Source organism: Haemaphysalis longicornis, unplaced genomic scaffold (assembly GCF_048455015.1).
Source record: "Haemaphysalis longicornis isolate Haplotype H1 unplaced genomic scaffold, Haemaphysalis longicornis Haplotype H1 scaffold_14, whole genome shotgun sequence".
NCBI classification, from domain to species: domain Eukaryota; kingdom Metazoa; phylum Arthropoda; class Arachnida; order Ixodida; family Ixodidae; genus Haemaphysalis; species Haemaphysalis longicornis.
The window spans coordinates 50,789,540-50,816,877 of record NW_027526245.1 but is presented as its reverse complement, the minus strand read 5'-3'; the positions used below and the strand labels follow the sequence as shown (position 1 = coordinate 50,816,877).

The 27,338-nt window shown below is 46.2% G+C and overlaps 1 pseudogene; it reads left to right on the top strand.

Annotated features, from left to right (window-relative positions):
- Positions 1-19,404: 19,404 nt before the first annotated feature.
- The window catches only part of LOC144164892 (ras-related protein Rab-40C pseudogene), a 114,111-nt pseudogene continuing 106,177 nt past the window's right edge, over positions 19,405-27,338 (top strand).

The following is a 27,338-nucleotide window of genomic DNA, read 5'->3' as shown; positions in this document are numbered from 1 at the left end:
TTCTGCTGCCGAAGTAGGACGCAAATAAAAAGAATGAGACAACGTGGCAGAACTGGTAAAGAAGGACGAATCTGGGAGCTACCACACTTGGCCAAGTGTTCAATGAAAGCTTCTGCAATGTCAACATAATCAGTAATAGAAGAGTTATAAACTAATATGTTTGAAAAATGTGGCGGAACACAGTTGTTTAAAACTCTGTTGAATAATTGCCAGCTCTTCTTGGTATCGTTGCTGTTTTTTTTAATTTCTTTCTCACAGTATTCACGTTTGTCCTGCGTCAACAACATTGATAGCCCGTTAGAATACTTCTTGAACCGAGTTTTCAGGGAAATATCAGAAGACTGGGCTTTTATTTTTCTCTGAGATTTTCTTTCTTAGATATAAAATGCAGCAAACCCGGAGCAATTCATGGATTCCTAGGGGAGCGATACCACTTGGCGATATGGGTTATTGATTGGCGTGCTGTGATGCACGCGATTATTTTTACAGAACACTCACGAAAAGCTTTTTGTTCGCATTTCTCTACCTCTACAAAACCCCAGTCATTACTACATATCAGTGCCACAAATTTTGTGGAATTACATGCGGACTTTGTATGGCCACTATTTCGAACGGGAGCAAGTGCTAGTACAAAAACACTGGGTAATGATCAGTGAATAAGTAGTCTATAACACCAGAATTTAAACTGTAGTCGATATAACACAGGATATGGTCAATAAAGATGATGAGCCACTTGCATCGCATCTGGAAGGATAATTGATGAGAGAAGTCATCTCATAGCCAAGGTAACAATGCACATATTCAGCAAAGGATGCACTATTTGTGTCAATAATGTATATATTTATATGTCCACAAATCATAATATTTTTATATTCATTTGTTAATCTGTCTACAATTGTGTCAACTGGGTGCATAAGTCTGAATATGAAAAAGAAGGTGACCGATAGACGGACGTGATTATTGTACTGCGATTATTCACTGGAAATACTGCGGGTTAAAATTCCAGCCACACAGATTCGCAGTTAATGTCATTAAATGATATGTTATTCCCCGCACGGGGCACCTTGAGTATTCATGGTGACGGTGAGCAGCGACACCGCGGCCCCGAGCTCCCAACATAAGCCGTGTCCAACCGTGGCGATGTGTTTAAAGGTGAAGGGTAGAAGCCGTAAACGGTGGCCGTCGGAGCCTTGGTCAAGCTCCGACCGATGGGCTCCCTGCCTGTCTACCAGGCAGGGAGCTCCGGGACCTTTTTGACTACCAGGGTAAGGTCAAAGGAGAAAGTACCCCCGTCTCCCTGCTTTTATACTATGCTTTATGGTATTGTCTAAACCCCCCCCCCCCAACAGTGATCGGTCCCTGAAAAGGGGCCGCACCGAAGTATCCTTTCCTCCGTTGCCGTCGATAACCTTTCCTGAACCGGACCATTTTTCTCGATTTCTTGTGATGGAATCCATCAATCCAACCCACCCTCTTGCATCTCAGTCAGTCTTCTTGATCGCCAAGTATCTTGAAGCCATAGTAAGAAAATCGTATAAGTGCAAAAAACAAAGGTCTGGTGAACTCCTCATCGAAATAAATGACAAGCAGCAGTCCATGAAGCTTCTAGCTCAGACTAGACTGGCTGATCTAGACATCAGGGTCACACCCCATCGGAGCCTCAACAGCTCCCAGGGTGTGATATCCGAGACAGATCTTTTGAACGAAACGGATGCGGATCTCCTTGCCGGCTTGAAGGATCAGGGCGTCACTGCCGTGAGACGCATCACTATCCGCAGAGACGACAAGGAGATTCCCACCAAGCACATTATCTTGACTTTCGACCGCGCAGTTCTTCCACAACACATCAATTCAGGTTTTATCCGTTGCTCCATCCGTCCGTACATCCCGAATCCGCGGCGCTGTTTTAAGTGCCAGCGGTTCGGGCACGGTACAACCTCTTGTCGTGGCCGAACGACGTGTGCGAAATGCGCGGCGCACGATCATCCGACTGACAACTGTCCATCCGAAACCCTCACTTGTGTGAACTGCGGCGGTCCGCATGCAGCGTACTCCCGCAAGTGCGAAAAATTTCAATTGGAAAAAATGTAATTAACACCAAGGTCACGGAGAACATCACCTTCCCAGAGGCGCGAAAGAGGTTCGCTTCTTTCCCTCTGGGAAGGTACGCCGACGCGGCTCGCCGGGGGGCGGAGCGGCGTCTGGTTTCCACAGGGACCCAGTTCAGCGAGTCTGACCTGGTCCCTTCCCCGCCCCCCCCTGGGTTGCCTCAGGCAGCCCAACCCGCCACCACGCCGCTTGCTGAGGCAGCAGCGGTTGTGTTGCAAACGTCTTCCGTCGGGACCGGTGCCGCTCCCGCCTCTGTCTCCCCGTCCTCCAGTGCGGTGGAGGGTACCGAGGTGATGGACACCACGGGCCCTGCACCGGTTCCCACCGCCACCGCACCGCCCGTGCCACCTCTGGCGCTCCGGACACCCTCGGCGGTGGCGGCTCAAACGAAGGGCTCCCGAGGGGGGGCCAAGTCCGGGGGGGCCCGGTCCGTCGGGCACCCCTCGGACATCCGACGACGATATGGATGTCGGGCCGTTCCTGCCTGCAACGCAGCGCAAGGAACGCGTCCCGACGCCAAAGCCTCCCGACAAGCCTAAAAAGGCGAGAGTCACAACCCCGAAAGACGACACATAAACACACACACTCCAGTAGCTCTCACACTAAATAATGGGAAGAGAAAACACAATTCAATGGAACTGTAGAGGCCTTCTTAAAAATCTTGACGATGTATACGAAATACTGCATGCTAATAAGCCAAGTGTTATGTGTGTTCAGGAAACACATTTGAATTCCAAGCACACAAATTTCTTGAATAGTTACATGGTCTTCAGAAAGGACAGGGATGGCTGCACACACTCCTCTGGCGGTGTGGCCATAATCGTCCGGAAATCCTTAGCATGCCACCCTGTCACTTTAAACACTATCCTTGAGGCTGTAGCAATACGCTTAATAATATTTAATAGGTTGATAACGGTATGCTCCATATACATTCCTCCTGATGTTACACTTTCGAGCTCTGACGTTGAGGCGCTGGTTGACCAGCTGCCCGAACCGTACATTCTAACAGGCGACCTTAATGCTCACAATTCTCTTTGGGGCTCTTCTCGTACGGATGCCCGGGGTCGCCTGATAGAGAGGTTTCTTACATCCTCTGGAGCATGCCTTTTCAACAATAAACAGCCTACATATCATAACATAGGACACAACACATACTCATGTCTTGACTTGGCTATTGGCTCCGCAGTTCTCTTTCCTCTTCTCGAGTGGGGTGTGGGAACTGACCCATATGGCAGTGACCACTTCCCCACCTCACTTACATACATAGGTAAAGGCCCATGCAGTCCATCTTCCCATGATCGGTTCAATGAAACACGAGCTAACTGGAATACATTTACAGAGACATCCAAACTACACCACACATCCATAGGACACCTACACGTTGAAGAATCTACCCAACTCCTCACGGCGCACATCCTCGACGCCGCCGAAAAGTCCATTCCCCACGCCTCTGGTGCCCCGCGCAACCAGCGGAGGCCGTGGTGGAATGAGGACTGTAGGCGGGCGCGAGAGGCCTAGAACAAGGCGTGGGGTGTCCTTCGTCGGTACCCCACGTCGGGAAACCTCCTCTTGTTCAAACGGGCCAAGGCGTTAGGAAAACGTGTGCGCCGTGGGGCAAAACGAGAGAGTTGGCGTACATTCATAACATCAATAAACTCCTACACAGACACAAGGAAAGTATGGACACGAATACGTAAACTCAAGGGACAACAAACACACAGCCTGCCTCTGGTCAGCACTACAGGGGACACACTCGAAGACCAGGCTGACACACTCGCACAACACTTCCAACACGTGTCCAGTTCAGCACACTACACAAACGCTTTCCTGAAACATAAAGCCTGTTGTGAAAAGAAGTCCCTACGCGACAGCAACAAATCACAGACTTCTTACAACTCCCTGTTTTCACTACATGAGCTGAGGGCTGCTCTAAGCACGTGTAAACCCTCAGCTCCAGGCCCAGACAACATCACATACACAATGATACAACACCTGCACGCAGACACTCTTCTAACACTCTTACACCTATATAACAAGATTTGGCTTTCGGGGCACATTCCAAACTCTTGGAAGGAGGCTATAGTTGTAGCTTTCCTGAAGGAGGGAAAGGACCCGTCGTCCCCCTCAAGCTACCGTCCTATAGCCCTGACGAGCTGCCTGTGCAAGCTCTTCGAGAAGATGGTAAATCGCAGGCTCGTGTACTTCCTCGAGTACAAGGGTCTTCTCGAGAGCTGCCAGGCAGGCTTTAGGGTGGGGCGATCGACGAACGATCAGCTGGTAGCTCTTGACTCGTACATCAAGCATGCCTTCGCGCATAAGCAGTATTGTTTAACTGTCTTCTTCGACCTTGAAAAGGCATACGACACCGCTTGGCGTTATGGGATCCTTAGGGACCTCAAGTCATTCGGTGTATCGGGTAACATGTTAAACACTCTTGTTAGTTACTTGTCAGACAGAACGTTTCGAGTAAGAGTTGGTTGTGCACTCTCAAACGTTTACGTGCAAGAAAATGGCGTGCCACAGGGTGGCGTGTTGAGCTGCACTCTCTTCATAGTAAAAATGAACTCTCTTGGTAAGGCACTGCCACCTACAATCTCTTATTCCATGTATGTAGATGACGTGCAGATATCCTATAAATCATGCAATATGTCAATCTGCGAACGTCAAGTCCAGCTTGGTGTAAAGAAACTTGCCGGCTGGGCAGACAAGAATGGTTTTAAAATAAATCCTGTAAAAAGCTCCTGCGTTGTGTTCTCCAGGAAGCGCGGGGTCCATACGGACCCAGACATTACTCTTAATGGCGTGTCGTTTCCTGTGAACAAGGAGCACAAGTTCTTAGGTGTTGTGTTTGACCAGAAACTCACATTCATTCCACACATCAAGGAACTTAAACATAAATGTCTGAAAACAATGAATATACTTAAGGTTCTCTCCCATCAATCTTATGGTTCCGACAAAGAACTCCTACTACGGCTCTATACTGCTTTGGTTGGGTCTCGTTTAGACTATGGCAGTGTGGTATATGGGTCGGCGACTAAAACAGCGTTGCGAATGCTTGACCCAGTGCTACACTTGGGGCTTCGTCTCGCCTCGGGTGCTTTTCGCACTAGCCCTGTCGAGAGTCTGTATGTCGAGTGTGATAAGTGGAGCCTTGAGAACCAACGAACGTACATGGACTTGCTATATGCTTTTAAAATTTCATCACTGAATAATCACCCTTTTTATAATGTCTTTAACGATACATCAACATCTCTGCTCTTTGCAAATCGCCCATCCGTTCCTCTGCCCTTTTCACTGAGAGTGAGAGAGCGAGCCTCGGATCTCAGTGCTTCGTTTTTAGATGTGTACAGGTCATTCTTTTCTAACAGTTTACCGCCTTGGCAAGTTCGCCCTGTGTCGTGTGACCTCTCTTTTATGAGACTTGACAAAAATCGTGTACCACGAGCTGCAATACTGCAGCACTTTCTGTCTTTGCAGTTTAAAAACATGTGCAGAATTTTATAGTGACGCTTCTAAAACCTCCAGTATGGTGTCGTGCGCTGCTCATGGTCCTAATTTCAATGCAGCCAGAACCATGAGCGTGCACACATCAATTTTTTCAGCGGAAGCGTATGGAATCTTACTGATTGTACGACACATCCTTGAAAATCACATTCCCAATTCCATCATATATACAGAGTCTTTGAGTGTTGTTCGCGCACTGTCGTCGCACAAGCCCCCCAGAAACCACATAGTTAATCTTGTATTCTGCACTATCATGTCCGTGTATGCACAAAAGCATGAGGTGGTCCTCTGCTGGGTCCCAGGACACGCAGGGATCTCTGGGAACGAGTTGGCAGACGAGAGGGCCGGTGCGGCTGCACTCAGGAACACTGTGGACATTACAACGGTACCCTACACAGACCTCAAGCCACACATAAGACAACACCTGCGCAGAACATGGCAAACACACTGGGACGAACAGACAGACAACAAACTACATGTAATAAAGCCACACTTGGGACGACAACAAACTACATGTAATAAAGCCACACTTGGGACGGTACACAACTGACTCACACAACAGACACACGGAAGTCGCCTTGGGTAGGCTGCGGATAGGGCACACCCATGCGACGCACTCGTATCTGCTGACGGGATCTTCTAGACCCCAGTGCGGCAGGTGCGGAGAGGCCCTATCCGTAGTGCGCATACTAATCACATGCAAGGCACTTCACACAACACGACACAAACACTTCAGAGAACTCTACAGACAACATATTCCCCTACATTTATCGTTTTTCCTAGGTGATGATGCCATTGTTTCCGTGAAACGTGTGTTTGAGTATTTGTCCAACGTCAAGTTTTTAAACCTCATCTCCTATCACGCATAATCATATCTGGCCCTATACACCAGCCATCACCATTGCCGTTAATTGATTTTATTGTTATTTTGGCTTTAGTAGCCTATATTTTATTTTAGATACTTTTGTTTGGCGCTCTTTGCCCCAGCTGGCCTTGCGCCAAAAAACTCTAACGATCATCATCATAAATGATATGTTATTACGACGCATGTATGAAAGTGACGCCGTAATTAGCATAGCAGAACATCCTGCACGATGGTTGTCCCGGTACGGTATTCCGAAGCGTATCACGGTATCGCATACAAATTACCATCACCGATAAGCAACCATTTTCAGAAACACATACTATTGAAAATGTGTGTTCAACTATAGAAAGGAATGCTAGCAAGTGTCAAGGTGTTTGCGAAGGCTGCGCATATTGAAATGTGTCACTGATAATGCGGGTGATTGTCCATGAAACAGTGCTTTCGCCTCTTGGCATGTGAATACACACGAACCCACAAGGAAAAAAAATGGTCCTCAAGATTGCCTGCGCACGGCTAAGATATTTATCTCAGATCTTCCACGCCAGAGATGCGATACACGCGGCTGTCATCAGTTTTCCTAGCCTTGATAGCATCGTTGTCTATCCAGAGGTGCTTCCAACTGCATTCTTTTTTCAGTGATAGCGACTGTGCGAAAAGTCGCTTTTCTCTGGCGGGAGATGATCAGTGACGAAGATGGGTTTATATGTCCTAGACTGAATACCGATGGCGGCAGTTGATAGTCGGGTCTCCCTAGCTTTACTGGCGAACTCAATGTTTTTGGTCGTCGAACAAAACCGCGATATGATGTGCTGCGTACCGTTCTTCGCTGGAACACGATGCACAACAAGACCCACCGCGGTGGCTCAGTCGCTAAGGCGTTGCACTTCTGAGCACGAGGTCGCGGGTTCCGTTCCCGCCCGTGGCGGCCGCTTTTCTGATGGAGGCGAAAAGCAAAAAAATTCAGGCCAATCCACCATGTGAATATGGTTGAAAGGCAAAGCTGTAAACGGCACTCACAACGATGACCCATGAGGCGTCACTTATATTCCCTCAGGTCGCTCTACAAATAGTGAAACCAGAGAAAAGTGAAATGCACTAACCACACCCGTTGTTACTTTAAAGAGATTCTTCGCAAGTAATAAATGAATGTATGATGTATGAATGGTGGTTGGTTTGAGCTGTATTGGTGTAGCACACGAGCGGAAACGTTTTTTACAAAATAAAGGAAGCTCAAACCCGGCGTGAGACGATCTGAATTCTCCGTTTCTGCCGTTGCGGACGGAGGCGATGAGATCGGTGGCATTGATGGAAGGAGGAGCAGGATGAGGAAGACGAAATACTTCTTTTCAGATTTCTGAACGGGCCAGATTGCGACCCAGGGGAGTGATTTCTTCTCTAGTGGAGCCCATAGGCAGTGCTCGCCTCCTGTCCACCAGCTGAAGCTGGGTAGGCGGAGAGGGGCTGGACAGCAGCATCTCCCATTGCTTTTATTGTGTATTTGACGGAAAGAGAGGAGGGTGCGCAGGGGTAAAGTCGCACACCCCGCTTATGTGTCGGAGTGTTCCTACTTCTGAGCAAAATTTATATTCAGCGTCGTAGCGATTCGGGTGCATTAAGGAAGGACACATCGGGTGTGGAAGGACCTGGATTGTATGAGCCGTAGGGTTGTTTGTTGTTCTCTAGAAAGGTCAGGGTAAGGCGAGAGGTAGGGTCTGTCTCTGAACCCCATAATGCTGGGTTATGTCCCTGAACGTTACGAGCGGGTTACTGTCCTCGTCCAGCTCCAAAGCCAGGGGGGGGGATAAAACTGCAGGCTTGTTGGTGGCCGTGCTCGATGCCCTCCATTGAAGCGTGAGCGGGTGTCGAGCTGAGCTGAATGGAGCCGTTTGGAGAGTGTTTTTCCAGCACACGCAGTGGAAGCTGGGACCCCCTACCAGGCTGGTAATTTCGGTAGGCTGTGGGAAGCGGTGACTACCCTCTGAACCCCTTGTTGTCGGAGAGCCAAGGCGATGGCTGCCTCTTCTGCGGCCGTCATGTCTTGGGTCTTGAGTAAGGCACAGTCAAGGATTTTAGTTCTGGAGGTAGCCACGATGATGGCGTACTGCTGCTCCCGATGTTGGGAGGCGTCTGTGTAGACGGCTTCATGATCCCTACCGAGGATGAGGTCCAGCGCTTAAGCCCGGCCTTGTCGGCGACCCCCGTCGTGTGAGGGGTTCGTATTTTTAAGCAAAGGGAGAACCTTTAGCTCTTGTCGCCAAGAGTTCGGGAGTAAATCAACCGGAGTTATATTCTATGCTGGCAATCAAGGAGTAATTGAATGTGTTCCTGGATGTGTCGTTTGGTATGAGGGCGGATGACAAGGAGCTGTGATTTCTTGCGTGAAAATTGAAGGCCACAAGCTTTAACACTGGCGTACTAGAAGTGAGATGGCATGCGTTGGTTTGAGCGTTCTTTATTATTGTAATTTAGAGCACACCCTTAAGTCGCGCGCAGGGCCGCTAGACGTGCCGTGGGCGGAGCGCACAGCGGCACGAGAGGTCGCGTGACGTTATGAAGTGACATTCAGCAAGAATGCAGCGGGTAAACCCGTATATTCGCTCGGTGCGTACACCCCCTGCCTTCTCCGTCTCCGCGTGGGCACGTAGCTAAATCGGTAAGACAACGGACGCTTGCTTTGGTACTCCATTAGGTCCAGGTTCGATTCCTGGCAGCGCTAGGAAATTATTTTATTTGTTCGCGGGAGCTTTCTGGTGACACCAACGGTCGCCAAAGAGCTCTTGGGGGGGGGGGGGTAGAGGTAAAAAGCTTTGCTTTAAAACACCCGTGTGTACGAGATTTCGGCCCACGTTAAACATCCCCAGGTGGTCGAAATAATTCAGCAGCCCTCAACGACGGCGCGCCTCATCACCTGCGTTGCGTCGCCGCGTTAAACCCTACAATCAACGATGCACAAAGCAATGTCCGTAGCCGTTACAAGGCAGTCAACCTTGTTGCGCATCTTTTGCACAACTTGAAGGCAATTTTGCGCTTTCAGAAAAGGGTACGCCACGCATTTTTATGTTGTTGATGCGTGAGTACTATTCCAGATCACGCATGCGCTTTGCCAGTACTTTGTTTTCAGCTTTCAGAAGCTTGTTTTCCTTTATCATACCTTCATTTTCCGCCTTGACATTTTCACAGATCTTATTGAACATTTTCAGGCTCCCGCGCATTTCGGCAGTTTCGGCACGGAGATGACCGACTTCTTTAGCTAGCTCCGCATTAGTTACCATGACAAAAGTTGCACAGACAACGTCAGGGCAGCAGTGAGAGCGGCAAGAACTCGCACAATTTTAGAAGTAAAGCAATCCGTGTACACATCCCTGTACGAAAAACCGATTGGATTCAGTGCGATGCTCGTAGCCGCGCACACGGCCACACTCAACGACTATGCGCCACAGCCCTTGACTTTATAGCCCTCTTGTCCGAGAGAAGGCAGGTGCAGTTATCCAATTTTGCCGGCGAAGCCGTTAGTCGGTCATGCGCAGTAGTTGACCATGGCAGGCGTGCGTCGTAGCAGCAGTTCGAAGAAAACGGTGGGCTGGTATCTGTGACCTGAGTACGAAGAACCCATTGGATTCAGCGCGATGCTCGTAGCTGCGCGCACTGCTGCCACACTGAACGATGATGCGCCACAGCCCTTGACGTTATAACCCTCTTTTCCGATTGAAGGTAGGCGCAGTTGCCCAGTTTTGCTGGCGAAGCCGTTAGTTGGTCATGCGCAGTAGTTGACCATGGCAGGCGTGCGGCGTTGCAGCAATTCGAAGCAAACGGTGGGCTGGTATCTGTGACCTGCGTACGAAGTACCGGAAACGTTTGGTTCAGGTATTAGAAAAAGCCAATGTGGTGTTTCGTTTTAGCGGATGCAAAAACTTGATATACGCCATCATTCTGCACAGAAACAACATATAATTAAAATTATGAATTCCTTCAGCTTTATCACAGGTGCCTGCCCGAGTAATATATCAGGTCTAGAAGTTCTTGCGAGGTCAAGTGCACTGACCGCGCGCTCTTGAATTGCATTCTTTTGCGCATGTAGAATAAAAAGGTTCCAATTAGTCATAAACAAAGTGTGTTCTGCAACACAGATAGCGCAGCAGGTTTAGGAGATGCTTCACGGCCAAATAGCCGTAACAAAAAAATGCAGAAAAAAAACCACAATGAATGCCAACACGATTAACACTAGAAATATTGTAGTATGGAAATGAGCACAATAACATTTATGGCAAAATATTGAGATGGCTTTTAAAAGAAAAAAATATTTCAGATCGAAGGTGAGAAACTGTCATGAACACGTGCGCTAGTTGGCCTGGCAGAGCTTTTGAAACGACACTACCGGAAATAAAAAAATGCTATCCGCGCATGCAACAGTAGCGACCACAAAAGAAAGTATAACCAGGGCGGTGAGTGAGTAATCAAATACGTGCTATGGAAGCGGATTGATTTTACTGCACGCAAATAAAGGGCTGCTATTGCAAGTAACAGCATGTGCTTCAGAATATGTCAGCTGAACGTTTCTACAGAGATTCATACCCTAGCAACTTTGGCCGATGAAACAGCACTGAATATAAAAAAGCATAAGCAAAGTTAAGCAGAAAGAAAGGTTGAAAAAATAGAAAAACCGTACAAGCAGAAGACGCCGAGCCATAAAGAAGCAGCTCGGGCGATAAGGGCGTTGATTCTAATGGCTGAGGGCTATTTTCTAGTAGAACAGTCAGCTAATTTGCTCTCACAATAGCTGATTACACTGGGGAAATCAGTGGCCGGAACATATTTTTTCAAGAGAGTGGTGAGACCAAGGCAATAAAGAAATGTCACTTTTGGCTTTACCTTCTTTCGTTCAAATTCCTTCGCAACGTATTAAGAACACGGCCCTGAAAATTAATTGAGAACTGAAAAAAGAAGCCGATTTGTCAAAACACCTACCACAGTGCAATACATTTATTTTATACATTTTTTCTTTTGTCATTTATTTAGTTATTGTTTCATGTATTTATCTATTTGTTTATTTATTTATTTATTTATTTATTTATCCTCAAGGCAACGCTATACAGAGAGGAGTGGTAAAAAACGGTGCAACATCAAAACGGGTACGCGTGAGAGGTTATCTTGAAGTTATTCGGGTGGATCATTGTTGCGATGGCCGCAGGTAGGTGGTTCCAGTCCGAGCTTGTGGTTGGCACGAATGAGTTAAAAGGGAGATTTTCCAAGCTGCTTAGAATTCAAACTTGGAAGTGATGATCGCTGATGGATAAAATGTAGGATGGCGGAAAGAAAAGCGAGTTACTTAGAGACGGCAAAAAAATGATAAATCTTGTGAAAGTGGCACAAGCGTGAAACGTTGCGGCAGAGTTATAAAGGGCCTAGATTCATAGTTGATTTTATATGAGTTACGCTTGCTATACGGGAGTAGTTTAACAAAATGAAGCGTGCGGAGCGATTTTGAAATGATTCTTTGTTTATGATATGAATGTTCAGCTGTTCGTCCCATAGAGATGACGAATATACAAGTTTATGCATGACTAACGTTTTATAAAGAAGTTTCAACTTCATCGGCGCCAGATAGAAGGTACCGCGTACATAGCCAAGAGTGCGGTTCGCATTATTAACGCGATAGCGTAGTAGGCTCATTTTTGATTCTCCGGTAACTCCTAGCCGACCGATATGAACAGTGCCAAACAGCGTCCACGAAAATACGTCACCGCTGCCGCCTGGAAGTTACGACTCAGGAAACAAGACTGGAGGGCTCAGCTGAACCTGTATTGTGGCGCTACGGCAACATAGGTTTCAAGAGGACAATAATACAATGTCGGAAACGAAAAAAATATACGTTTTCACTACGTGCCACGCCTGCGTGGTGAAGCTTGTTCTAGGTCTGTCGGTGGTAGCATGCTCGACCGACACGGTCTCCATCCGTGCCTGCGAATTACCTCAGCACAACAAAGCGGGTTTACACCAGAAAATGAAAACTATACATTTCCCGTCAGTCATGCCCCGAGGCTACTCGTGGGCTATGAGGCACGTCGTAGTGGAAGCCCCTGGAACAATTTTGACCAGTTTTAACGTGCGCCGACAATCTTTAACGTGCCGCGACATTTCGACAAACAGGCGTTGTTGCTTTCTGCTTCGATCATAAAAGCGACCACTGGTGCCAGGACTTTAACCAGCATCTTTTGTCTCACCATCGCGACGCCCTACGCACTGATCCACCACGCTATGTTATCCACCGGGACTTAGGCCGGCGCCAACAGTGGGTGACCGAGCTAATACAGTGGACAAATGAATAACGTTGGTCTCTCCTAATTTAAAGAAGGGCTGCATTATCAGCCTAAAATAGCGAAAATAAGGTGAGTATTCAAGTTACTTTTCAATTTTCGCATGGTTATGTTACCGCTGAGGGCTCGGTTTGGTAAACGACAGACTTCGCCACGCGGGCAAGTAAAAAATTACCCAAAAGTAGGAACGAATATCCCCTGAGGCAACAGCCACGTAAGAATGCTCGCGCGGTGTAGTCAGGAGGGTCATTCCGAACACCCAATCGGCAAAAATAGAATATATTTAGGCAAATATTGGCAGTAAGCAAAACGTCCAACTTTGAAAGAGCGATAAAAAAGGAAAGAAACGATAAGACTCATGCAACCACTGATCATGACCACGATATTTATTGGCCTGCCCTACCACAAATTTACCCGCACAAAGAAAGGAATCACCATAATTGGGAAAGCATATAAAGCAGTTCTTCACCTCGAAATTTTCCTCATGAGACAAACTAAAAAGGGGGACAACCAGGTAACAAAATTAACATGCATAGACGCGTCTTGAAGACAAAGACGGCCATTTACTTGATGCAGGGATAAAATCGCCCTATTCGGAGCAAAGAATGCACACTGGAAGCGCTGGTGAACAGCGGATGAAGGTCAATAAAAAAGGCCCTTACGCTGCTGTCGTCCTAAATAGGATGTTGGGGATAATGACGCTGAATCTGTGCTCAACTTGTGTTTTCCTAACGCATTTCAAGAAATCGGAGAAAAAAATGCACTCTCCTAGCACCAAAAAAGCGCGTGTAGAAACGAAATCGCGAGGAGCCATTATACCCCTTTGACAGGAAACCACCGCATGCCATGATAGACATGGCACCGATCTAGCGACTCCCCACAAAAATGTTCCCATACCGAAACTATGGATACAATCCTACCCAAGGGGTGGTATGGCAGGTTCGAGTTTATTCCGGGAAAATTTCAGTATCATGAGACTACCGTATACACCCACTCGAGGATGTACTGAAGCACCAAGTCCCAATTATCGTATTTGACGACTCTGGCAGTCTTTGTGAATGCATTGCCCTCCAACATTTATGAAGAAAGAGGATCCTCTTGGCAATCCGAATAGCGGAAATACCCGATAAAAGTATGACATCGTTACAGACTGACAAATGACATTATACAGTTTTCAGGAAGAGGAGTGCGATACGCTTCCGTAAGATATTCCCATCCGTGATGCAGAAAGTTAACAGCGCCACCTGGACAGCCGCATAGGATGGTCTGAAAGCAAACGCTGCACTATGCAAGAGGCCCTCGACATCACATACGGTGCTCCTTGTGACCGCGACTACCACACTGCCCCCTTCAAAAAATGTTAAAAACGAATCCACATCCTCTGCCTATGAACACAATCTTTCCCCTTGCTACAACGAAGTCTGCATGCTGAAGAATGACAAACTCTGTGGATGAAAAAGTAACAGCTATTTGAAAATTCATGTGCGTAAGGTGTTCGGTGGAAAAATCAGTCAAAAACGCCGAACTCTGCTAAAATAAGGGGAAGATTTGCCCTCTTGCGCGCAATCTAGCCAGGTCCAAGGGAGAACCACTCAAACGTAACATATTCCCGGGGAGAACAACTCATATTACTGGGAGAACAGGGAGCATACATAACATACCAGGAGAAAACAACTCAAATGTAACATATTGCACTTCTTCGAAGCATGAGAGGCCGATTTTACCCTCTCGTTACCTCAACCGAGTTAATTGAGTGGGCAAGGAAAGGAGATGCTGTATCTTGTGCTGTAGGATAAGCTGCCACACTTGAACTGCCTGCCATCTCTTTACCCCATTTACGTAAATATAACTTTTTCTTCCTGAGCAAAGGTTCTCTCTCTCTCTCTCTCTCTCTCTCTCTCTCTCTCTCTCTCTCTCTCTCTCTCTCTCTCTCTCTCTCTCTCTCTCTCTCTCTCTCTCTCTCTCTCTCTCTCTTCTCTCTCTCTCTCTCTCTCTCTCTCTCTTTTCTTTCTCTCTCTCTCTATCTCTCTCTCTCTTTCTCTCTCTCTCTCTCTATCTCTCTCTCTCTCTATCTCTCTCTCTCTTTCTCTCTCTCTATCTCTCTCTCTCTCTCTGTCTCTTTCTGCCTTTGAAAAACGCCATACTGTTGAGTTCGGCCTAGACATCACGAAATACAATTTTGATACACTGACACTGAATTCTCCTCGCTGAAACTGACCAACACCTCGAGTTTGCAACATTTCACACAGATTTTAAGGCACAGAAGCGCATAGAGCCTTTGCCGCTGGTTGGACACAGCGAATAAAAAACCTGGTTGCTAGACTTTCTCTTTTTGATTAACGTTCGTGCTTGTGAAGGCCAGATCGGAAATATAGCCGCTGAGTACGTACATGTTCCGTGACTGTCTAAGTACCGCTATCGCGCGTTACATCTTACGATACAAACATGCATGTCTCTGCAACTTTTTTATTATTGTCATAGTAAATCTGCCAGGAAAGGCCGTCAGAAATTGTAAATTGGGGATATTTTAAAGAGGTAACTTTGCTGCGGAATACATTATTTATATGTAGTCAGAAGAACTATCGCAAGTTCAACGTGAATCTCGTAATGGTGCATTTAAAAGTGGGAATGTTTATTAGGCACGTCTCCACCAAGAAGAAATGTCATCTAGATAACACTGCAGGGTAAGTTAGTCAGCAGGGTTTTTAATTTCACATTAAATCGCACAGTCCTGTGCAACAACTTTATGGTCGGGAAAAAGTTATTAGCAGGTCTTTAATAGAGATTAGGAATAACAACGGCCCAAGCATAGATTTTTGCGGGATGCCAGAAGTTACTGGTGAGGCAGGGTAGTTGCATTCATTAGCAGTTACAAATTGGGAACGATCTGTGAGAAAACATTCCATCTATTTCGTAATGTTATTATCAAGATTAAGTTTACCTAATTTTAACAGATGAGGTTGATGGCATGTGGTATCAAACGCTTTGGCAAAGCAAAAAAAATACAGTGAACAAGAGAAGAAGCATCAAGAGTAAGGAATAGGCCCTTAGCAGGGAAGCTGGGCTTCACATGAATTGTTTTTTGCAATTTTCATGATGATTATTGCTGAATAAGCAGTTATATTCTAGAAAAGTGGCGATGTGGAAATAAATGACATGTTCGATGAGCTTACATTGTAAACTGGTCAATGATATGGGCCTATAGTTGGTGGCGTCATAAGCTCTACCTAATTTCGGAAGAGGAACCACATTTCTATTTCCAGTTTCCCGGGAAGCAATGAGTTTCCAATGTGTGCTTTGAAAGCTTACATAGAATAAAAGATGGATATACAGAAGTATTACGTAAAACCTTTCAACAAATGAATTCCTCACCCTGGATGTGGATATTTGCATGCTTTCGGGCAATTTCTGTATGCTGGCAGAGCTCAATATGATAGGTTCCATCGAAAAAAAATCTTGGCTGGTTGATTAGAAAAAAAAATATGCTGCTGTTTTAACAAATGAAGATGAAAACACAAATCTCAAAATGGCACAACTTTTTTCTTTGGGTACACATGTATTATCTTGGGTTAATTCTAGCGTGTTTTTTTCACTTCCGCTGATGGTCTGCCAACTTCCGCAAGTTAGTTGCGAGTAGTGAAGGAAGGGTTTCTTGATAGGAATTTGCTTTTGCGGAACATAGCGCGCGTGGGTATTTGTCAGCTACATAAGATAAGGAGACTATCTTTCAGCGTTGTTTCTTTGTTTTGCCCTTCTAAAGATCAGTTTTTTTCTCATTCACTAGTCGTTTTAGCCTCGGTGTGCACCAGGCTGATTTGTATTTTGCCCAATTCTGCGAAGCGGGATTTAACGGTTAGCAAGCTCTTGTACCTGGCATTTAGGCAAATTCCAGTTTTCTTGCACAGACCTCTCCAACGATTGTGAAAATTATCACCCAGTAAACCCAGAAGTGCAACAATTCAGTCATAACCGCCTGTTCTGTAGTCCCGAAAACAGCTTCTGCTTTTCGTTTGTTGCGACTGTTTTCAATATGTTTAAGGGACCCTGCAACACTTGCCATCAACTACTAGTAATGTATTTTGGGATAAAGTCTATTGTCCCAGAAATCTCCTCCCGCAGGAATTTTGAAAATCCGTTCACAATTAACGAAACTAAGCGCGATGAGAAATCGCGCATAATCGTTCCCTCTCAACTCGACCGCGGACAACGCGACGAAAGCTGCGCGCTCTCTCCCGGAGAGGGAAGCGGCTCGCGGCGTTCTCTTCGGCGGCCTTCGATATGCCACATGCCGGGTAGTTTTCTCCTTTTCTCCGCAACTCGGAGGGGCCTATTTCCGTTCTGGTTCCACAAAACAGCAGGCATGGGTGCCTGCTCGCAAGTGCGTGCTCGGGCTGGTAGGGCGTTTTTGAAGCAATAAACGGTTTTAGTCGAGTGGTTCCGTTGAAAGGGAAGTATTGAGCTCATCACTGAAACTTCGCGCGCACTCAAAACACAAAAGAAACGGCAAAACGGTGCCTACAGGTTCAGGCATAGAAGAGGTTCGTACACAGCGATGACGACGACGGAAATGGGAGAATCTAGCCGCGAAGTTTACCTATAAGAGCCGATCGAGCTGCCATGGCCTGTGTGACGTCCCTTAGGCCATACCAGGGGTTGCATAATGAGGACAACTGAAGAGAGAGCGGTTGGTTTTTCCGCGTCTTTCACATCGACTTGCGCGCTCACCGCTTTACGTGCACGTGTAATATTTGGCTCAGGTATTCCTGGCAGTGTAATCTAAACGTCGCGCAGGTTTACTTGCACTGCTCAAAGAGTGTTGCAGGGTCTTTTTAAAGGGAACAGCGGAATGGTCGCTTACGCACGGTATAACGGAAAGCAATTTCACTAGCTCAGGATGTGTGGTTAGTACCAGGTCTAAAACAGTGGAAAAAGATAACGTAGTCCGTGATTACTAGCGGAATAAGGTTTTAATCTAAACACATTAAGAAAGGACGTTCTCTTGGGCGAGGCTGTTGATATTGTTTAACAAGGAATGACCAAGACCGATTAGGGAAATTTAAATAACCGAAAAGTTGTAAAGGAGCAGCCGGAAAGCGTACTCGCAACACAATTACAACATCACGTAACTCGTTTGAAAAGCCGGTGGTAAGATTGGGGGGCCGTTAGCAACCACAAGCAACATTTTTGTAGTTTATACGAACACAGACGGCTAAAACGTCAAGCGAAAGAACAACAGGCACACTGAATGAGCTAAGGCGGTCTCTAACAGCAATCAGTAAGCCACTCCCAACCTCGTACCCAGGTCGCAGCGTTAACATATAAATTGTTTGCACAGGTAAAGATCTCGTGATTTATTATTTCGCTGATAGCCAAGTTTCACTCAAGACTGCGATGCCCGCTTCACATGTATCTAGTAGAGCAGATATAGCGTCGCGCTTTTTATACACGCGTTTAGTGTTACACAGCAAAAAAGAATATTCCCGAGCTTGAAAAGGCCTGTCTAGTTCATCCCTGAAGTATCTGTATTGTTTAATTGGGAAACGTGCACGGGGATGTAGATAGGACCAGCCTCAGTTACACGAACGGTGACAGGGAAATGAACGGTCACCGGCTATTTTATTCTATCCGCCTGCCAGTCGAAAATCTTCTAAACTAAATTTGAAAGGGTGAATGACATTTTTAGATTAAAAAGGCACCTCCAACTCACCAAACCTTTTAAATATTGGAAGAAGTGAGATTGAAAAATTTATAAAAGAGAGACGTAGAAGACCTCTGCAATTCCGCTACGGGCATAAAATGCATTATGAGAACAGCGCACCGTTCTCCATTAGTGGGTGGGGGTGTTACCAAAGAGGGTACCAAAGTGCGGACATTCATTTGCGCGTTCCGACGTATATTATTATAATGTTGTTCAAGAAATCCCAGCCTTGTAGTTATTAGCAATTATTTCGTCTAATCTGTATTTTCGGTATTAACGTTAAGTGACAACCCAGGTATTCTGCAAGACGTAGAGATGCTAAATAAGGTTTGGAGCCGCGATCGTAGCAGGAAGTAAGTTAAGGCTGAATCTCAAAGAGAAAAAGCAAACTCATGAAAACCACGAAACGCCCCATAGCGTTAGTCACAGCCAGGTCGCAGCAATATAAAACAACTCTTCAAAACAAATTCGCGCTTTCCAGCAAAAAGAATGAGGTCAGTGTAGACCGGCCAAACAGGCGAAATGACAACCTAAGAGAGACACTCAGAGAATCTGCAGCAGCTGTAAGAGAAGCAAGGTGTAGTCAATAAACTGAAAACCAATAAGGAAAACGAAAGAGCTATTTATCATATTCAATAACATAAAATATTCAAGTGCAGCGGACCAGCCGAGCTGCCGAAACAGATTAGCAAAAGTAAAACAAACGACATTCGTGCATAGAGCATAAGAGAAAACGAGGAAGGAAGGAAGAAAACCTTATTAAAGAAAGGATGGCCCGAAGCCGCTGGGGAATGGGGAAGGCAGTAAGTAGGACGCTAGTAATTTACAGCCATCGAGGCCGCAAAGACGAAGCTCCAGAGTTCTGTCAAGGTGTCCTTGACGCGCCAAAAGGGCTGTATCCACTCTTCGTATGAATGAACCCACGCCGGGCGCTGTTGGGCCCGAAGCACCGCAAGGACCGGGAGAGACCAGACGAGGTGCGGAAGGTCAGGTTTCGATGTCCCATGGCATGCGTAGCAGAGCACATGGGAGAACGAGGAAACGCTGCAAATCGGAAAAGTATGAAAGCAACTAAGACAAAGCAAGCCGTAGGCAAAGACTGGACAAGAGCAGGTAAATTTTACGCACAATTGGCACTGTATGATCAAAGTAGCAGAACAATTCTACATCAAGAAGTATGCCAGTGACGTTAGACCAGGGGAGGGACATGAGAGTACAAGCTCAACTTGTGATGTCCCACTAGCAACTAAAGAAGTAGTGGAAAATGCTCTCAGCGGATCGTAAATAGAAAAAAATGCAGGGTAAGACGGCATCACCGTGGATCTTTAAACTAAGGATGAGATATCGTACTGGAAATGCTTGCTGTACAATATTCTGAATGCTTTAAGACTCAAAAAGAACGCATAGGTTAGGAAAGTGACAAATGTATTCTTATTTGCAGTAAGGGAGGTCCCAAGGACGTAAAGAATTACAGACCTATTAGCCTGCCATAAGTTCTTTACAAGCTCCTTAGCGAAGCTATAGTAAGCCGCAAGGCGACAGCCTGGATTCCAAAGAACCCAAAGAGAAGGCTCAAAGGGTACCAAACCAAGGATCACATTCCTGTCGTTAATCAAGTGATAGGAAAATAAGCAGAGTACACGAAACCTCCTTGCATGGCATTTATAGAATGTAAAAAAGCCGCCGTAGCCGCCCTAGAACCAGGGATTAGGGTAGAGTACAGAATTCTCCTATAAGACATATAAAAGGAATGCACAGGCAGGATAACCCTTCACAAACAAAGCGATAACATTCCAACCCGAAAGAATGTAAGACAGGGAGATATCATTACATCACACATATTCACATCACGTCAGGAGAAGGGATTAAGAAATCTTGACTGGCATAGCATAGGATAAGGATGAATGGAGAATACTTGGGCGATCTGAGGTTTTCGGGCGACCGTCTTGCTAAAGGAGACTGCAGAACACCTGCAAACAATGATTGAAGTACTAAAATCAGAAAACACGGTCGTGGGGCTAAACATAGATGCGAATAATTATTAAGTATTAAGGAAAAAACATGCGAAAACGTCTTCTGTACTTTAAAAACAAAATACAAGTAAAAAATATAGGTACGACAGGTAGAAAGTGGGTGCATACCCAAATCATGAGAAAGAAATCCGGCGCCGAATGGGTATGAGCTTGGGAGCATTCGGCAAGCCGTCCCAAATATTAAACAGTGATGTTTCATTGCCACTGAAAGGCAAAGGTCTACAGCCATTGCGTACCGCGGGTGTAGACATACGCAGCTCAAACTTGGCACTTTATTAAACCGCTAGAAACCATACTTAGGGTGGTTCAAGGCGCCATGGAACGAATAAGGAACGATAAAGACGATTGTCTTTACCGACTTTTGTCACGTAAATGCCTCCTTTCGCTTTCTCGCTCACCAATCATGTTGTTCCTCGTGCGTCGCGCTCCTCCCAAGCTAAAGACGCCAAAGGTTTGCTGACATAATTTTAAATTTCCCACGTTCCACTGCTCCAAACCGGGTGTCCCGATGGCAACGCTGCCGTACAGCGAAGACGCGCATGAATCGCGGCGCCCTACTTCAACATTTATAGAACCGCGTTTCTCTACTCCACGTGCGTTGCAAGCAGAGCGTGGAATCTATCTAATGGAACCTTTCGTAACAGTTGCCGGTTGATTTCTTAAAGTACCGCCAGAAGCTTTAGTGGCGCGGACGACAGCAGGCGATGGCGGAGGGAGGGATTTTTTAAGTGCAGAGCATTTCTTTAACTTACATGTAGCGTCCGCCGTCCGTCCGCAAAAGCTCAGCGCGCAGGTGCACCCTCTCCCCCGATCCTCCTCTCCCGCAACACGCTACCCTCCTGGCTCTCAACAACAGGTCCGCACCCCTCCCCCTACACTATATAAAAAAATAATAGTTATCGGCGCCTGGATTCGATCCCACGACCCTGTGGGCGGAACGATTGGTACATGGTGCTCTTCCCACTGCGCCACAAAAGCGACACAGAATCGAAGGGTATGAAGGCGCCTTATATCCTTGACTCATTCAAACTACGTCAAGAAGCTGCTGATACACGGCAGCAGTTGCATTGATCTCGTCTTCACCAGTTGCTGCAACGCACGACCACTGCTTAAAGACCCCTTAACAGTACACTTTAGCGACCACGAAGGCGTCGTTCTCAGCGTCCAATACAACGACAGGAGCAACAAATAAATAAATAACGACTTACAACAACCTACTCTTTGCCTTCACTTCTTGCATCACAAAAAAAAGAAAAATTGGGCCCATCTCTCCACGAGGGGGGACTCGAGTCGCAAAATCACGAAATATTTATTATATAAAAGAAATATTAATAATTAATAGTAATAAGCAATATTAGTAACACCTTCACTACCACCCCACCACCACCCCCCAAACACTAACGTTAACGCAATACACCCACCCCCTACGCAACGCATCTATTTGAGTCCCCCCTCGTGGGGAGATGAGCCCAATCTTTTTTTCTGCAGTTGGAGTATTTATTCTCGCACAAATCGAACATGTACGATTTTGTATAAAGGAACACTGCAAATATCACTTCTGTATTACTCTGCTGTCTCATATTTGCGTAATGTCTTGTTGTTCTTCAGCAATATTGACAAGTATGAGCATTACACCGTACATAGACGGGCACCTTTAGCTGTGACTACGTAGACTATTGCGCAGGCGTTGTTTTAGTTTGGCCGGGTGGGTAAATCGGGTCACAGACAGACAGACAGACGGACAGACGTACAGACAGACCAAAATTTCTGGGTTCAAGTAGCCCAAGAAAGACTATTGTCTTTAAAAAATATCTACATGTGGCATTCGGGGAAATGCTTATGACTTGCTGAAATAGTTACTTTATTGTCAGCAATGGCAGCAACGCGTGTACCTAGACATCCACAACTCACCGTTTTTTTTATTGGCAAAAGGTGTACCGCATGGAAGCATTTTCGGGTCCTTGCTCTTTAAGTGTATATAAACGACATCACAAAAAGCATCTCAACTGTAAAATTTTTTATGTACGCAGACGACAGCACTATACCTATTTCCGGTCCTGATGTCAACAATTTAATAGCAAAATGTAACGACGTGCTCCGGTAGCAATCCGTTTGGTCGCAGTCGAATGAAATTACCATTAACTCAAAAACACAAAAGCAGTTATCTTCGGGTATAAACATAAAGCACTTTACATGCAAAGTAGCGTAATTTATGAGGATAAAGTTATTCACATAGCTGACGAACAGAAGATTTAGGGTGTTACCTTTTCTGCACAAGTAGGTTGGGACACACACACAGGTACCCGTTGTAATAAACTGTCCTCAGTCACCGGAGTATTATCGCCATGCTGAGATTTGCTTCCTGCACAGGCCAAACTGCAAATTTACAACGCATTATTTTCATCGCGTATTACCTATTGTCGCCTTGTGTGGGCTACAACAAATAAAAAAATGAAATACAAATTCTGTGGTTGCAAAAGCGAATGGTCCGAAACATCGCCAGTATTCCCTATTTAGCGTAAACACAAAATGATTTCCATAATATTGCATAATCGAATTAAACCACTTGTACAAGGTTTCGTATATTAGGCGCACTTAGTTTTGCATTAAACGCACTAAAAGGCGGTTTAGTATTACTCTAATCTCTAACTGCAAGGGATGCGGATTTACGCACCCGCACCACACAACAATGAGGAGTGCGGCAAATCCGCACTAATTATAAATATCAGACTCTGCACTTGAAACTTCCTAACAATCTAAATGACCATGCACAGACAGATTGTTTTTCCCGCAAATATTTGCGCAATACGTCGTAAGCTTGACGTTTCCGTGACTGTTACAATCATTGCTTGTATGGTATTTATCTGCTATTGCTGTTGTTTTGTATCTTCCTGTGTGTAGAACTTTTTGTAATATTGTGTACGAATTGTGAATCTTGAAACCGTAATTCTTGTATAACTTTTCGAATTTAGCTTTTTGTGTTGTATAACTATGTAGCAAGGATGAACTGTTTCATTTGCTTTCGTTATGAGTGATTTTTCTTCTTGATCTCTACCAAGTGAGGGCTTCCGGGCCACTGTCAAGCTTCCTTCAGCAGCTTTTAGCCCGGACGACCTTCAAGTTTCTTCTTGAGGAAATAAAGATGATCTTATCTTAGCTTATCTTATCAACGTGCATTCTTCCAAAATAGGCCTTGTACTCCATAAGGCATTGCTCACACCTAGAGTGACACTCATAGATAAACGTGAGATTAATGAGTCCTTTAGCCATTGTGGCCGTGTTTTAACATGGCATACAACTATTGAAATGCAAGATTTAATGCATACGGACACGGTCTCAAATTTCCATTTAAGCACAAATTCCTCAACTGTGCTTTAGAATGAGTACGACTGCGTCCAGCTTCCCAAAATATAAATAAAACTAGAGATTTTTTTCAGCTTTGGATTGTTAGTCTACGCCAAAAAGTCAGGCGGGTACTTTCGTTAAATCATACTTGTGAACCAGTTTTTGGTGTTAAGTGCGTGTCACGCACGAGGAAACCTTTGAAATTGCCTTTCCGGTTTAAGGTGCATGTCTCGGTGCAGAAGCAGAACGGTGAATTTCGCAGAAATAATACCTCCACGGATAATTACGCATTGTATAAATAACACAAAACTCGCCAAATCTTAGTGACCTCTTAATCTTAATTATTTAGTTATTTGTTTGTTCGTATGGGTATTCATATATTGCTTTTATATATTTATTCACGAATTAGCTACCCTGTAGGCTCATAAGGCGTTATAGAAGGGTGTTGCAACACAGCATTTGCGATAAAAAATGAAAAACACCAGGCAAGAAAAAAGAATTGTTAGAACCGCGGTAATCGAATAATAGGGGTTGTGTTGAATTCCACGTGATGAATATGCGCACCACCGTTGTCCTGATGTAGGCCGCAACACGAGCTAAAATAAATAATGGCGCAGAGTGGGTGACTGGGCTTCGGTATGATGGGACCTTTCGTGAGGGCGCTCATTCCAGTGCAAGTGTGGTATCTATGGAGTCTGGGAACCACGGCAAAGCGCTAGGACCCCAGTACTATATTTGGCGCTTTGAACATGGGGCCGGCCACGGTTCCTGGGAAAGGCATTGTGGTCTTCCTCATTTTCTCATTCCCCGAAGGAAAATACTTTGCTTCGTGCATTTTATTGGTTTTATGGTGGCCCTTCCAATTTTTCGGTGACGCTTGCTGTGCTCTGATACACTCTTTGGAGCTGCGTATCTCGTTTTTCACAACTTCATTTCTTTTCTGGGCTTCGTTGAGCCCAAGACCAGTTCATCGCAGGAATAAATCTCGCTATGAAGCCGCTACCCGTCGAAGCAACCTTGGTTGCTTCGGCGAGCTCGCATGGGATGCGGTTTCTACCTTGCTCGTGGACACGCTCCGCCCGATTTTTCACCTTCGCGAGAACGTCACGAACCTGCTGGTGGTCGCAGCGGAACACATTGGGTTCGGGCACGTGCCATCATTCTAGCCAAGCTTTGGTGTGCCGTGGTTCACGTATTATGACACCAAAACAGTGGCGGACTTCCTGTGGAACACCGTCTACAATGCATCGTCAGGTACCTCTGACTAGTACTTGTTGGCAGGTGGGCTGTCGGGTACTTAGGAGGATTCCGGTGGTCGCTGGTGGCATGTGCAGGCCCTGTTTGTGTCCTGGGTCGACTTCGAGGCCCGCTTCAGTGCGGAGTTCCTGCATCCACACTATGAATGCCGCTTCCGCCTCGAGTAGGAGGCACGTATCTACGCAGCACCTTAAGTAGGGCTTGATCGTACTCATTCGAAGTACACAGCAGCTCTTCAATTGGGCTAAACGGGGTGCGTTCGATGCTGAAATGGTGGTGCACGTTTTACGAGGGTTCCATCGCCGCCTCCAACCCCATTTTTACGCTCGTGATTAATCGAGCCTCGAAGAGATGGCGGGATCCGCCCGGGCAATCGAGGATCTGACAGCCCAGCTGAATTATATGCATTCTCCGCAGTAGGGGAGGCAATCGAGGCAGCTTGCGCTTGGAGGAATACCTTTGAGATTGCACCACAGCGAACTCCACAGCCGCGTATGGAAGCAGTGGGCTTAAAATATGCACACGCACTTGGTTCTCCTACTATTATCGACAGCCAATTGGAACGGAAAAGTCCCCTTGAGTGCGCAGTCAAGGGTGGGAGCTCCCAACAGTGGTTTGAGCCAGGGTTCCTGTTCCCCTGCCCGAGTCGCTCCTTTTGTGGTCGACAACCAAATCCTCTCAGCAACATAGGTATATCTTGTACAGTTGTCGATACGAGAGGGCTGCAAAGCTAAGTGGCCGATGAAAATCAAGGTGGCGGCTATGACCAATGCGGTCAGCCAGGACACATTCTTAGTGAGTGCCTGTGTGTGATGGTTAGGGCACAAATTCCAATAACCTTCTAGCTGGAACAATGCAGCGTGAGGTGCTGATGCCGAATGGGTTAATGCAAGAACGTGTGTTTTTACCAGCTGCTTGCTGTGTTGAAGCGTGGGCGCTGCCCATAGCACCACATGTTTGCCTTCACGTCCTTGGAACGAATGTTTGCACATTGTTTCACACTAGCGGAAGTTTGTGGGTAATTCGTGATACGGTCTTTGAACTGGGCCAAGCACTCATTTATGAGTTGCTTGACTGCAGAACCCAATCGCACGTGGCCAATGGTGCTGTTAAACGCGTGGTGCTGTCCGGTTACACATGTTAGTCAAGAAGCTGCCGGAAGCGATTTTTATACTGCCCTGGCATGTCGGTGGCCCTACTTTGGAGCAGATACTTCATTATACCGGAGGTCTTGGTGCTTGACTTGGCGGGAGATGCTTACAGATTGGGTCACAACCCAGAATTGGTACCTCTTGTGGCGTAAACTCATAAATATACCGTGCTAAAATCAGCCGCAGTCGCAACGAAACCGCCTTTGCATGAACAAATAATTTATTTGCTGGAAGGGTGTCCTCCCAGTTACTATAAACTTGAGCGCCTCGCCTGTGTATGCCATCCGTTGGCTGAAATGTTCAAAGAGCTCCCGGTGTGGACAACCGCCCTCAAACATTGAATGATATGGGTGACGCGCCTCCTTGCAGCTGCCACCCACCGCCGCTCAGCATCTGGAAGAAGGCTAAACTAAACGTCAGACTATACGCGATGAGGAACACGGGGGTTGTGCCGCAGTCGTAGAATTGACACGCGTCTGCGGTCGTGTTGGCACCACAAAAGGACGTCATCCTGCGTCTCCACGTGCACTACCCCGGAGACATAACCACGGAACTTTCAGGGTGCCTATCCTATTACTGCCGAAAAGTGTATTATTTCCTGGCATGGCATTGCACGCGTTCTAACAGCCTGGATTGTCAACTGACTTTTTACAAATTGAACTGCAGCCGTGATATATGCTTAGTACGGCCGTCCTGTGCTACCGAGTTAATTTTGGGGTGGCGTCTATGCCATTTGGACTCGTGCCAAAGAATAATGAACATTGGTTTTCTTTATGCAAGTTATATGTACGCGATGGATTAAAGGAATTACGTGATTGTCCTTTCGCGTACCTTCACAACATTTTGTGCATCTTTGAGACATGCTTGACCGCATGTAACGCGCTGCTCTCACAATCAATTCAAAAGGGTGCAGATCATGACCAGCAATGTTGAGTTTGTTAGATTTGTGGTAGGCAGCGGCGACCTTTGTGCTAACGACGAGAAACCCAAGCTAATTACACAGCATCTGCGCCCGAGTGATATTTAGAACTTGCAGCGCTTCTTGAGCTTGACAGCCTTCTA